Consider the following 11,688-nt stretch of genomic DNA (forward strand, 5'->3'; position numbering starts at 1 on the left):
AACCAGAAACGATGGCAACGGAACATGCATGTAGAGTAGACACATGCATGTATGTTACACGTTTTGCGTTTGCGCTATTCGAGGAAACTCATCTGCAATTACTTTACCAAATATTCACTTGCAGTTTTCTCGGTTTGGGATTTTTCTACTTATCCCCTTATTGCATACAGAGGCTCAGTTATGTCAGGCAGTAACTTTCTGAGCGAGCGAGACATATTTAAAAGTTTTCTTATAGAGGAAATCAACAGACACAATTAATACATCATGCATACATAATTCCCAACTCAGAGAATATTAATCGAGTGAACACCTGAAACAAAGTCAAAACAATAATTATTTCACACAAATCATTTCTGAGCAAGCAGCGTGAATACACCACAGAACCTGTACAGAAACTTGACTTTTTCAATGAATAAACAGAACATACAGAACAAACAGAATAAACAGAATCAACTAGTGGATTCAAACGATAAAGTGAGTGATGAAAGCCGATGACATCAACTCAACACCAACATCAAGTTAGGGAAGGGAGGACTCTAGCGCGGTCTTGCACTTGGAATCCTTGAAAGCACACGTTTTTTTTTTTACTCATCACATCTATTTGTAATTCAATTTCCATAATTCTCACGGCAGGTGGATATTAATAACATTCTAAACCAGACAGCATAATACATTTTTAAACAATAAAATGAGCGTAGATATGCTTTTAATTAAGAGTAGACGCGCACTTGAAAACAGAACAGACAATTGCTCTACATTGAAGAGATGGACAGATTTTGTATTCGTTACCATAAGTCATGCGAAGATGTGATAAAAAACTGCTTCGAAAAAGAAGAGCCGCGAAATGATTCCATTATCACCGCATTTCAATACGTCCTAGACATGGTCGACATGGTACAAACTGCAGAATTTAAGGTGCAAGAATTTGTATGCCGAATCTACAATAGTTATAAAAATATCTGCGTATCAACAACGGAAGGATCACTGGGAATCATGGCGGAGTTTTTTAGGTTTGCTAACGAATAATTGAAATACATTAGACCCGATCTAATTGTAATAATTGCAATGGGCATTGCATTCATCAAGAAAGCAGTGATATCAAATTATCATATACAATCGGTCTATATCGCACGATTCATTACGGATTTGTTGAAATTACACCTAACTATTGAGATGGAAAGTACATAAAAATATTATCACATGATATGTTCCACTACCACGACTACGCAATTATTTTCTTCTACCAGATCTTGCAACGATGTCGAATGAGCAGAAGTTCAATATTGCTGTGCAAGGTCTGATGTATCATCACTTATTAGAACTCAACGAACATATCAACTGCGGTGGACCACCGGACGATTTTCATCTAATACTGTCTTGTACACCATTCAAGAATCTTCATACAAAGAAAGGAAACATCAATAAGAGATTGTGCAAGCTCGTCGCAACAAAGTGCAAGTTGCTGAATCGATACACATACGGCGACAACGTATCGATTGCATTAATCAACGCTGGATTCAAGCGACCAATAATAAGACATCATTATATAATACATTGCGAACTCATCAATCAAGACAACAAACGAAAACTTCGAGTTTGGAATAGGACAATTGTAATTTATCGAAATAAACAAACTGAAATAATAAATGTAACCTCTGTCATCAATATAATGAATTCTACGCATCACAGTGAAAACAGTTTGTATTTAGCATGGTTAGATTGAGAACAATGATCGCTATGGAAACGAATATTCTACACTATGTGCAAGAATTGTCATATGGAATCAGAGCTGACCATCAAATAGGTTTTACCCGGCTACACTCTGTACAACTTCAACACTCGAACGATAGAATTGCCGGAGAAGGATCGGTCATTGAAATTTAGAGGCATGATACATCAGTGTTTGATTACAAAGGAGGATCACTAATCTTTTGTGAAAACTTATCATATTTCATGAATTAAATTCCACAGTGCATGTATATTTCTCAAACAGTTGGACTAGCACTCTTATGCATGAGCAAACGACAAATGTATAATTCAAAGTATCTCTATAGCATCTTTTGACAATATATGTTGAAAGGAATCTATTATCAGATGCCACGATGCAAATGGAGGATTTTACAAGCGTGACGTGCAGGCGGAGTCTACAGTTCTAATCACGTAATCTTCATAACACACGGCACACAAACGTACACGAGATAAATTCTAAGTGGCAATCAGATTTTGGGAGAAGCAAATCACACAACTGTCATCAGAATTGTTTAAGCAATATACCTTGAGGATGGGCACTATGCATAAACACAATATGTAATCTTAATTATAATAAGCAAATCAGCACAGCTCACACATAAACGTAAATCCAATTCACAAAATGTACTCGAGGTTTCCCGTAGCCATACTGAAAAACTACTACCCCCTTATCTCAGTGTCACCCTATTCTTAGTGTCATAGCATCCGTGCACTACAAATGGAAATGTCATACTTAAATTTTATAAGTTTTTAGCTCAAAATGAGGTAAAACGCAAACTCCACACGAAAGATAATTTTCTTGCTGAAATTTTCAAAGTCGAATCTATACACTCTTTCTTGCATTGTTAAAGCTATAGATTAAAAAGATGTGCATATAGTCACACATACTCTACAAGATATTTGATTCCTGAACAGTTCGTGAACTGTTGGCTGCCATACTTTTAATACACCGAATGCAGAAGAACATCAAAATTGTATAACGGTTAACTGTGGCACATTAGTGGCACTGTTCCCTGTAGTATGTTACCTCACTGGAAGAAAAGTAAGCGGGCATGTGAATGATGTGTTGTTTCACTGAAACTTACGCATCCTTCATACAGCATGTCCTAATACACAAGGACAGTTCAAGACAATATAACGTTTGAGTGTAGTCTGTAACAGGATGCAAATGCCGCACACAAATGCGATTGAACAGCAAGCTGACCAACTATACAGCGTTGTGCAGTTAAGCGGCATACCGACTAGGAAGAGCTCAAATATGTGTGTATAAAAACGAACAGCTCATTATGAGAATCGGAGTGTCGCAGCTGTGGCAGAACTGAATTTGTTCGCACAAGGGTTTTGACGGCAGTCTAAAAGGTGAATATAAAACATAAGCTTCCACAGTAAACAGTACCAATTGGACACCAGGAGCGCCACGGACACCCAAACATACAGGAATCAGGCTTCTTATGACATGCCAGCTGGCGTACAGTGTCTCTCCGTGGGACGCAGTCCACGCTCCACGGAGATGTGCTCATGTTCGTCATGACAGCGCAGGCGGAGCAGAGGCTTCGGTCACTGGATCCGACAACTTAGATTAGATGTTGACAGCCCAATTGGGGTCAACTGCAAGCAGAGCAAAGGAGAGCTGTGTGACGAAAAGGGAATTGTAGTACAGGAACCACTGCATTATGAATACATAGTCTGACGAAAGGGTTACACACGAAGACCTCTCCTGCGTGTTGTATTTCTTCTTGTAGTCAGGGTCCCTGATCGGCATGCTGCGTGGTATGCGTGGGTCGACCAGCTCTGGATGGAGGTAGTCATTATAGAACCGCTGAAGGTGGACAAACATCTTCTCGTTGCAAAAGTCGTCATCTCTTTCAGCTCTCTCGAAGGAGATGTTCCCACTGCATGTCCAAACCATAAAGAGGCAAAACTTTCAGCGGCTTATGTGAAGCTGACCCTGCACTTGGTACCAGTAGACATCTGTGTGCTTGAGCCTCAGGTTGCTGTCAAGTTACGTGCAATATGTGACTTTCTTCGATCGTACGGCCTCAAGGTGGTCATACCGTATGCCGAAGAAGGGCATTTGACTTCAACAAGCCCATCATCTCCAATCAACCCATCTGGGCTAGCTGGAAGAAAGCTATGCGTTCAGTCCACAAAAAGACCGCCTCGCTTCACTGATATCCCTTCGTGTTTTTCTAGGTCAGTTATGGCAAGGGGCTCGTAGGTTCTTCCATTTCGCAGTGACGGGGCATATATGGCTTTGTACAGTATGCTTTTGACAACACCAGCACGGCTTGTAGACGGAAGCATCCAACCCACCCGGCCGAAGAATGACGCAGGGAGCCTTTTGCGTCTGTCCTGTTCCCATCGGAAGCTCAATGACTGCTGTACAATGTCCTCCTGGAGCTGGGAATGCTCTTCCTGGCTGAGATGAAGGCACCTTTTGTGCTGCGTACACGTCATTTCAAAACAATCTGCATCCATGTCTGGCCTCTGTGCCTCCTCACCGTAATCTTGGTTCATGCCCTTCGAAGTCTGCGTCGGAGCTGTAGGATTGCATTCGTGTGTCTTTGGCAAGGCCACAAGACGTCGATGAACTTTCGTTGCCCCTCATGAGGTACGGCTTTTTTGAAGCTGCTCACTGTACATTCCAGGGCTTGCGTGGTACAGCACCTTGTGCACAGTAGTATGAAAGCCTTCGGGTGAGTTCATGGACACGACTGCAGCGAGCAAGCGCGATTCATAGGACCGTTTGTGGCAGAAATTGATACGTTTGCTTCCAACAAACTTAGCGATTATAGAACTAAAATGCTCTGCTGCATTATTGTCCACGTTCACCAGCAAGCTACGCGCATTTGCTGCAACACGGCTGAGTATTCCAAGGATCTCGGTGTAGAGACCGCACCTTCAAGTTACGAACGTGTTTTTTTTTTTTTTCGTGCATGTACATCCGTCGCAGAAGTGTGCAGCGCATGCACTGTGCTCACCAACGTGGCTGGGGCTATTCCGGATGTCACTCTCAAGAAGCCTCAGACGCTGGTTGGACGGCAATTCCACCTGCTGCTATCTGTATTGTATGGCCGCTGTTATGCCGTACCTAAGGCGCCTCAAGTCAGTATTCAGTATGCTTCGCATCGCTGAAGGCACAGTAGACACGCATTTGCCTACGAGGAGCTTCCTGAGATTCGTTATATGGTTCCGCAATATGTGGTTTCTGCACTCAATCCAGAGTCTCCGTCAGCAATCACACAGTTGTACTTGACGCATTACATCGAAACCCTGCAGCGGATGCCTTCCGCAGCAGCTGCTCTTTCCGTGCTGCAAGATTTCTCTGACCAGTTGCTGTAACACACGTGCTTGCTTGGTGGCTTACCAAGATTTTTTGCCGAGTTCAGATGGCGCAGAACTTGTTCTTGACAGCGGGGTACAGAACCTTCTTCGTCCGGAAGCCGACGATGACACTTTACAGGAGACAAAAGAGGAATCGCTACATAAAGGAAACAGAAGCGCACAAAAGAACTTACCACGCCCGAAAGCGAATCGTATTTTGTCTTATATGATCGCTTGGCCCATGCCCCGTTCGCAACGACAGGGATACGTGGGTACCCGTCCTTGTCAACGTCGCCTTGCTGCCGTGCAATCTCTGCTTCTTCCTTCGCAGCCTGTTCCATCATCATCCACGCTGCCTGTTCAATACCATTTGCCAGCTGGCCTTGATACGTGGCGAACATTCCGTTCTTCATGTACGGCATGTTCGGGGCTGCACAAAGCTCAGTATGGGCGGCATACCCAGCCCCAATGGATAGCACCCCGGAAACAGCTGCCGTGTCCATACGATCTCACGTACTATCTGGTGAGCACTCAGTATCTACAACGACGTTCAGCAAGCACATTTTGCATTGCACCGTAATTTCGCTCCGCAATCCATTTCTGCTCTCTTATGTTAGCTCCATGTATGCAAGTGTGCAGTTGAAAGGACTATGGATTGCTAGCGATTGAAACCTGTTGAACAATTGCACGAAGTCCACAATTCTTCGCCCTTCAACAACACAGAGTCCGTTTCCGGACGTTCCTACACACACGTCTTCCGTACTGTCGCATGAGCTGGCTCTCGATGAAAGGTTGCTTCATTTGTGAGAGTCAAGTATTGCTAAAAGATTATCCAGATGGCTTCTCTTGTAGAAGTTCAGGGCTTGTTCTTTGCGTCTCTTCCGTTTTCCGCAGGCAGGTTCGCTGCTACCCATTTCGAAAAACCGTGACTGTTGAGGCACAGCACACCCACGGAAGCGAGATAACGAGCGGCAGGCGTGTCCACCCTCCGTTTATTATCACATGCCGAAAGACAAAGTGTGGACAAATTATCCGGTTTTTCCCACTTGCGCAAATTTCTGTGGCATGAAGACTGGTGGCACCACCGCGCACAGCCAAAATCCTAGCTGGTCAGCATCCGCTGAAAACTGCTCACAAGAATACGTGTAGCAACTCTAGGCTTCGACGTAAACAAAATCAGGGCATATCGGTTTTAGACACATTTTTCTAGTACGTAATGGGATTAAAATTCTCACCCCAGGTCTGTTTATTTTGTCACCGCCAACAAGGAAGCGCGAAACGTAATTTCTGACGTCTAAAAAAAATTCCAAAATAAAAGATAAATTTCTGGCACCATTAAGTACTAGAACCCCCAGAGATCTTCCATTCAAGTCTGATTTTATCGAAATTTAGCAATTCCTTGCGGAGTTATGAGGTTTGAAAAATGCAAGAGGAATGCCATTGGGGTGTTGCACGCCCTTAAAATTCTACTTAGGGGTGTCACTGGCGCTTGTCATCGACAAACTTTTGGTGTGACGTGCGCGCACTTGATCGATTTTCAGTCACGCGAAATATTCTGACTAGAACTCTGAAATGTGCCAAGTTACCGCAACTTTTCTTTTATTTCGTTGATTTCTTGTTGTCTTTCTTTGCGTTTTTTCTTTTCCAAAACAGAAAGGGCATTTCGCTTTCTCAACCAATTTCAACACAAAACACATTACCCTACTACAGTAAAAATAGCTGCGACAATTTTTCTTTGTGCAAAATCTCGACCGCGTTAATTACTCAGTCACGTAATGTAGTCTTCGCTTCAGTTCCCTATTCCATGCTTCTGCTGATAGCGGCAGCAAGGCTGAAATGACGCAGCTGTCTGAAGCAACAGTGAGGAGGTTACAAGAAAAGCCGTGTCACGGGGTGCTTCGTCTTCGCGTTTGCATAACTTGACGGAGGACTGCCCGGTCCACAATTTCCGTGAATCGTACAACAGTTTTTCCTTTTCCTTTTTACCATTACCCAGTTGCGTGGGTGTTTTGTGACGCCATGGGATCAGGCCCCGAGTCATGCTGTTTCTGTATGTATTCAGTTTGGCAGAAGTATTGATTCGATTCAAAATTGAACATAAAATTCTGTATTCGATTCGGAACACGGTTATGCGCCTCGAGACCCGAAATATTCTAATGGTCGCGCAGCCCAAATATATTTGACAATGTATGATTTGACCTTAAGTCTTCCAAGGATGTATCACTCTGCATTTCACTCTTCGCCGGAGCGGACGGAAGCGGTGCGCTTTCTCGTTCGTCATTCTATCACGCTCGTGCCAGTGGGCGGGCCTCTCGCACACTGATTTTGACCGGCACTGAGGTAGACCCAACTTCAGCTGCCGGGAAAGGGCAACATTTTCTTTAACTTCGGAAGTTCAAAACTCCTTCCTGCGCGACGTCATCTTCTGAACTTAGTTATGCTTTAACGAGTCTAGCACCCCAGGCTGGACAAAAATAGGAAATTGAAACCAGTTAATTACTGCAACAAATAACCCGCTTTGGTGGCAGATGTTTCTCTAATAGGTGTCTACTGAAGGTCCCAAAAGGGGTAGTACTCATTTTAGAATAAAGTAGAAAATTCTTTTGAAGGGAATTTACCCATTTTAATGACGACAGCGGCTTGCTTTAGAAGTTGCGTTTTCATGAAACTCATTTGAATTTTAGTTAACTAATGAGCGCCTCCCACTCATTCACATGGTGTGCAGGTTGTAGGTGGTATTGAACAGATACTTGTAAAAAAGAAAGTTTTTCGATTGGTGCACCCGTTCACGAATTATTTAGCCCAGGGGTTTAACAACGGCAAGTCCTTTCACCACCACCACCACCACCACCACCACCACCACCAGGGGTTTAACTGAAATACCCTGTATGTATTCACGTATATGTCGTAGCCATTAGTAGTCATAACAGCTTTGCGTTACCATCTTTGTTGTCGTTATTTCGCGACTCCAGCAAATCCAGAGCATTCCTGTAGGGCACCACATTTCTGGCAAGGAACAGCAAGGCTACGAAGCTAATAAAAGAAGAAAAAAGACGAATAAGTTATTTTTATGTTCATGCAAAGTTCTGCCCCTAGTTCCATATGAACTGGAATTTTAACTGGCTACCAGTACTTGTTAACGGTTCATCCAAAATAACGGTTTTCGGTTCGGGTTTGGTTCGACTCTCTGTCTGGGACAATTCAGCAGTTTAGAGACTAATTGAACATCCCGGAATGGGACATGGCAGCAAGGGACCAAATACAATGATTAAACACGCAGTGGGACGAACTAAAGCGACTCGTCCTTTTTGTCTAAGTGCAATGCTTCTTCTAGCGCAATCTGTCTCGGTGCAGCTGTGATGTACAAAATGAGGTGCGTGAGCTGTCGTGCTTGTTTGACTGGATCAACCTTGTTGAGAAAACTGCGCACATAGAAAACGAAAGAAAAAATCAGACCAGTGTTGGCAGCACATGATGTATTTTTGCCTGTGCCTGTCTTTTCATACAATATGTAAAGCATCGTCATTTCAGCCTTCTATGTCATGCTGTGTGTAATGGACACGCCATTGAACAGTGAACCACTGTATCCTGCATGCTTATTTATATGATGCACCATTGTTAGTTTCGTGTTCAGAGGCAACGTGAGGAGGACGACGAAGCGAGCATGCCTTCTGGCTTCTGGCAAAGCGTCCATCAGTGTAGGCGATGCATACCAGATTGTAAAGTAAGTAGACATATATTTAGTGCTCCGTTATGTGGTACCTGGGCTTGGACTTTCCTTACTAAGCCTTCTGTTCATGTTCTGTTTGCGGCTGTGCTTTCCTGTACTTCTTTCACACTGAACAGCGGCGATCCAGATGACGACCACGGGGTCAATTATTCATTTCCCGACCTTGGTGCACTTGGTTCTTTGCTAAGACCTCATGTACCACTAACAAAGAAAGTTCACTGCCAAATAGTGGAAACTCTTTGCCAGTCCATGCTCAAGTGTTCACTGTGAGTTGCATGCAAAAATTCCTATGCATGCTTGGATGTGAGTGCAGCATGCTGCACATTGATACTAGGGTGGAGTATGTACATTGCATGTGACGGCTTCCTTAAGGCCTGTTTGTCATTCTGACCACATGATCGACGCAACAGTGCCGTCCTATTTGTTGGTGTTTCAAATCGCTGTACTTGTGAATGCCCAATAGACCATGTGTTCCACATGTTAAATGTGCATTTTGTATTGCAAGTAGACTGAACATGTGCATATGGTGTTGTACGAATATGTGCCAACTTGGTCTATACTGACACTGAAGCTGTACCCCTAATAGCCACTGGTCAAGGGAAATGTCCCTTGGAAAACGTTTTGGCAGTCTGCTGACCAAAACGATTACGAAGGGACTATGGCAGCTGTCAGCACATACGTATCCCTGTTGACGCCCAGTCTCTGCAACTGCTATTAGGCTCGCATCATTCTTTAATAGTATTATTTTATTTTCCTTTGCCTTTCGTTGCATTATCAGATGTTTCTCTTACTGCATTTTTTTAGAACACGTTCTCTCGCAGATTTCCCAGTAGGGCATTGTATGCAAAGGTAGTGTCAATGCTTCTGGAGCGATACCCATTCTTAAGCGATGTAATGGGAACTGGCGATGTAAGTACATTGCTAAGGACTTGCAAAAAGCTTCTGAAGTGTAGCTACAGGCAGTGCAAGTGAGGCGGTTTTGTGGGGTAAGGCAAGATTGTGACCTGAGTAGCGCGCATCGTAACTGGTGAGAATAAAAGCGATGCCACACCTGTTCGCATGACCTTGTCAGATGACCTGTTCGCATCACATTGTCAGGTTTTTTCAGGTGTCCACCAGATTCATTACCTGTGTGCTTTATTTTATACCTCGCATGACCACTGCGTGGGCACAGCTTTGTAATACTGGCTTCAGATGCTGCATGCTGTCAATATATTTTGCTTTTATGAAGCGCTACAGCTTACCGCAAATGAATTGGTGGGTGCAACCGTGGCATGGGTCAAGTATCCGCTTTCTAAATGCTGTAGGTGTTACAAATAATGTTGCTGGTTGCGAAAACGCTAACTTGCGTATTCATCATCATCAAAACCATCCCCGTATAAAGAAGCCCTGTGCCTTTCTAGAGCAACACGTCAGCGAGATTGACAGAATTCTTGAATATTGAACGATGAACAGGGAGACTGCAAAAGCAGTGCTACAACGCAGAAAAAAAGAAACTGTTTCTCACTCTAAATGGCCACCGAATGGTATTTTGGTGCATAACTTGGGTCAAAGGTGATGAGCACAGGAGACGTTCGTTCCCCACACGCGCTGTGCCTTTAACCTGTTTTTCTTTTCTTTTGGCATATGAAAATACCTCCTTAATGGTCATTTAAAGCCTTCAAGTCATACTTTTTATTACTTGATTGTCTGTGTATCCGTACATTCGTTGTGTTGCCCTTCCGTCTAAAAACTTCACCGAAACAGTTCACAAAGGTTTATTAATAGTAAATGAGCAGGTGGGAAATAATGCCTAATGCAGACAGCACACAGTATGAGGACCACTTTGCAAAGCGCGCACATGCGAAGCACCAGTCACCTGATGCAAGCTCAGCTGGGATAGCCTTTGGAAGTCACTGTCCTCTTTCTGTCAAGTTTGGTATTTTGTACTTATCCCTCTCTTGCACTCACAGGTTTGATGTATGTAGCTTTAAATTGTCCTCTGATGACAGTAGCTAGTTATTAGCTAGTTTTTACTTGTCTGCTAGCTTAGAGAGGAACAAACTTCCTTCTTGTGCATGATGTTTGTGTGTTCCTTCTCCCAGTCCTTTGCTCAGCCACATTGATGCCGTTGTCAGCTCCATTGTGCTATCTGTGCCAGTCGATCACTTCCTCTATCTGCAGGAATCCTGGGTAACCTCCCTCACAACAAAGTTCAAAAATGTGCGGCTCAAGATACACGGTAAGAGGAGAGTTGACGAGAACAGAATCAAGTATGGCAAACAGTTGAAGAAGAAGGCGCAAGACAGCACCATTAACATTTTTTTTTTTGCATTTTGAAACGTCGCCCTATCAAAAAAATTAAGTAAATAAAAATACTGGTGGGCAACAAGACCTGATGTTTGGGTGTGTTTTTGGACCCTGGTGGGCTGATGGACCACCAGCCGTGATTTGGTTGAATGGCCACCAGCCCTGATTAGTTAGTAAATGCTCCACCAACCTTGGTGGGCTGAATGTCCACCAGCAGTGGCTGGTTAAATGCTACACAATGTCGGATTTGTGCAAGCTTCTTGCACACTGTCAAGTCACAAGCTTCTTGTGATTTGACATTCTGTAGATCTGTCATGGCTGGCATATGGGAGAGGAGGAGATTCTTATACCAACCATCAAACACAGAGGTACACACAAAGACTCAGAACATTTTCAAACTGATATTTTACACATTCATTCGCCTTGGACGGCGCAAATCACTTTTTTTTTGCTGAGGTATACCCTCATTTTCGCAGTCCTCTTTTTGATTTCTTCACTATCCGTGATATTCTTTCTGGTGCAAAGGAAGTTCACAAAGGCACCTACAAAGAAACAAGATGTGGCACAGGAATTAATTGCAAGAGAAGTTCAAAGTG

At 43.5% G+C, this 11,688-nt stretch overlaps 1 long non-coding RNA gene across 2 annotated transcripts in view; it reads left to right on the forward strand.

Annotated features, from left to right (window-relative positions):
• LOC135374274 (uncharacterized) overlaps positions 1-11,144 on the forward strand; it is a 42,072-nt gene extending 30,928 nt beyond the window's left edge. The window contains exons 5-6 of one of the 2 annotated variants that reach the window (XR_010416834.1): positions 8,696-8,797; positions 10,967-11,144. This is a non-coding gene — a long non-coding RNA (uncharacterized LOC135374274). The remainder of the gene's footprint in view (positions 1-8,695; positions 8,798-10,966) is intronic. The other variant, XR_010416835.1, reaches the window with a different exon arrangement.
• The last annotated feature ends 544 nt before the right edge of the window (positions 11,145-11,688 follow it).

This window comes from Ornithodoros turicata, chromosome 1 (genome assembly GCF_037126465.1).
Source record: "Ornithodoros turicata isolate Travis chromosome 1, ASM3712646v1, whole genome shotgun sequence".
Classification (NCBI taxonomy): domain Eukaryota; kingdom Metazoa; phylum Arthropoda; class Arachnida; order Ixodida; family Argasidae; genus Ornithodoros; species Ornithodoros turicata.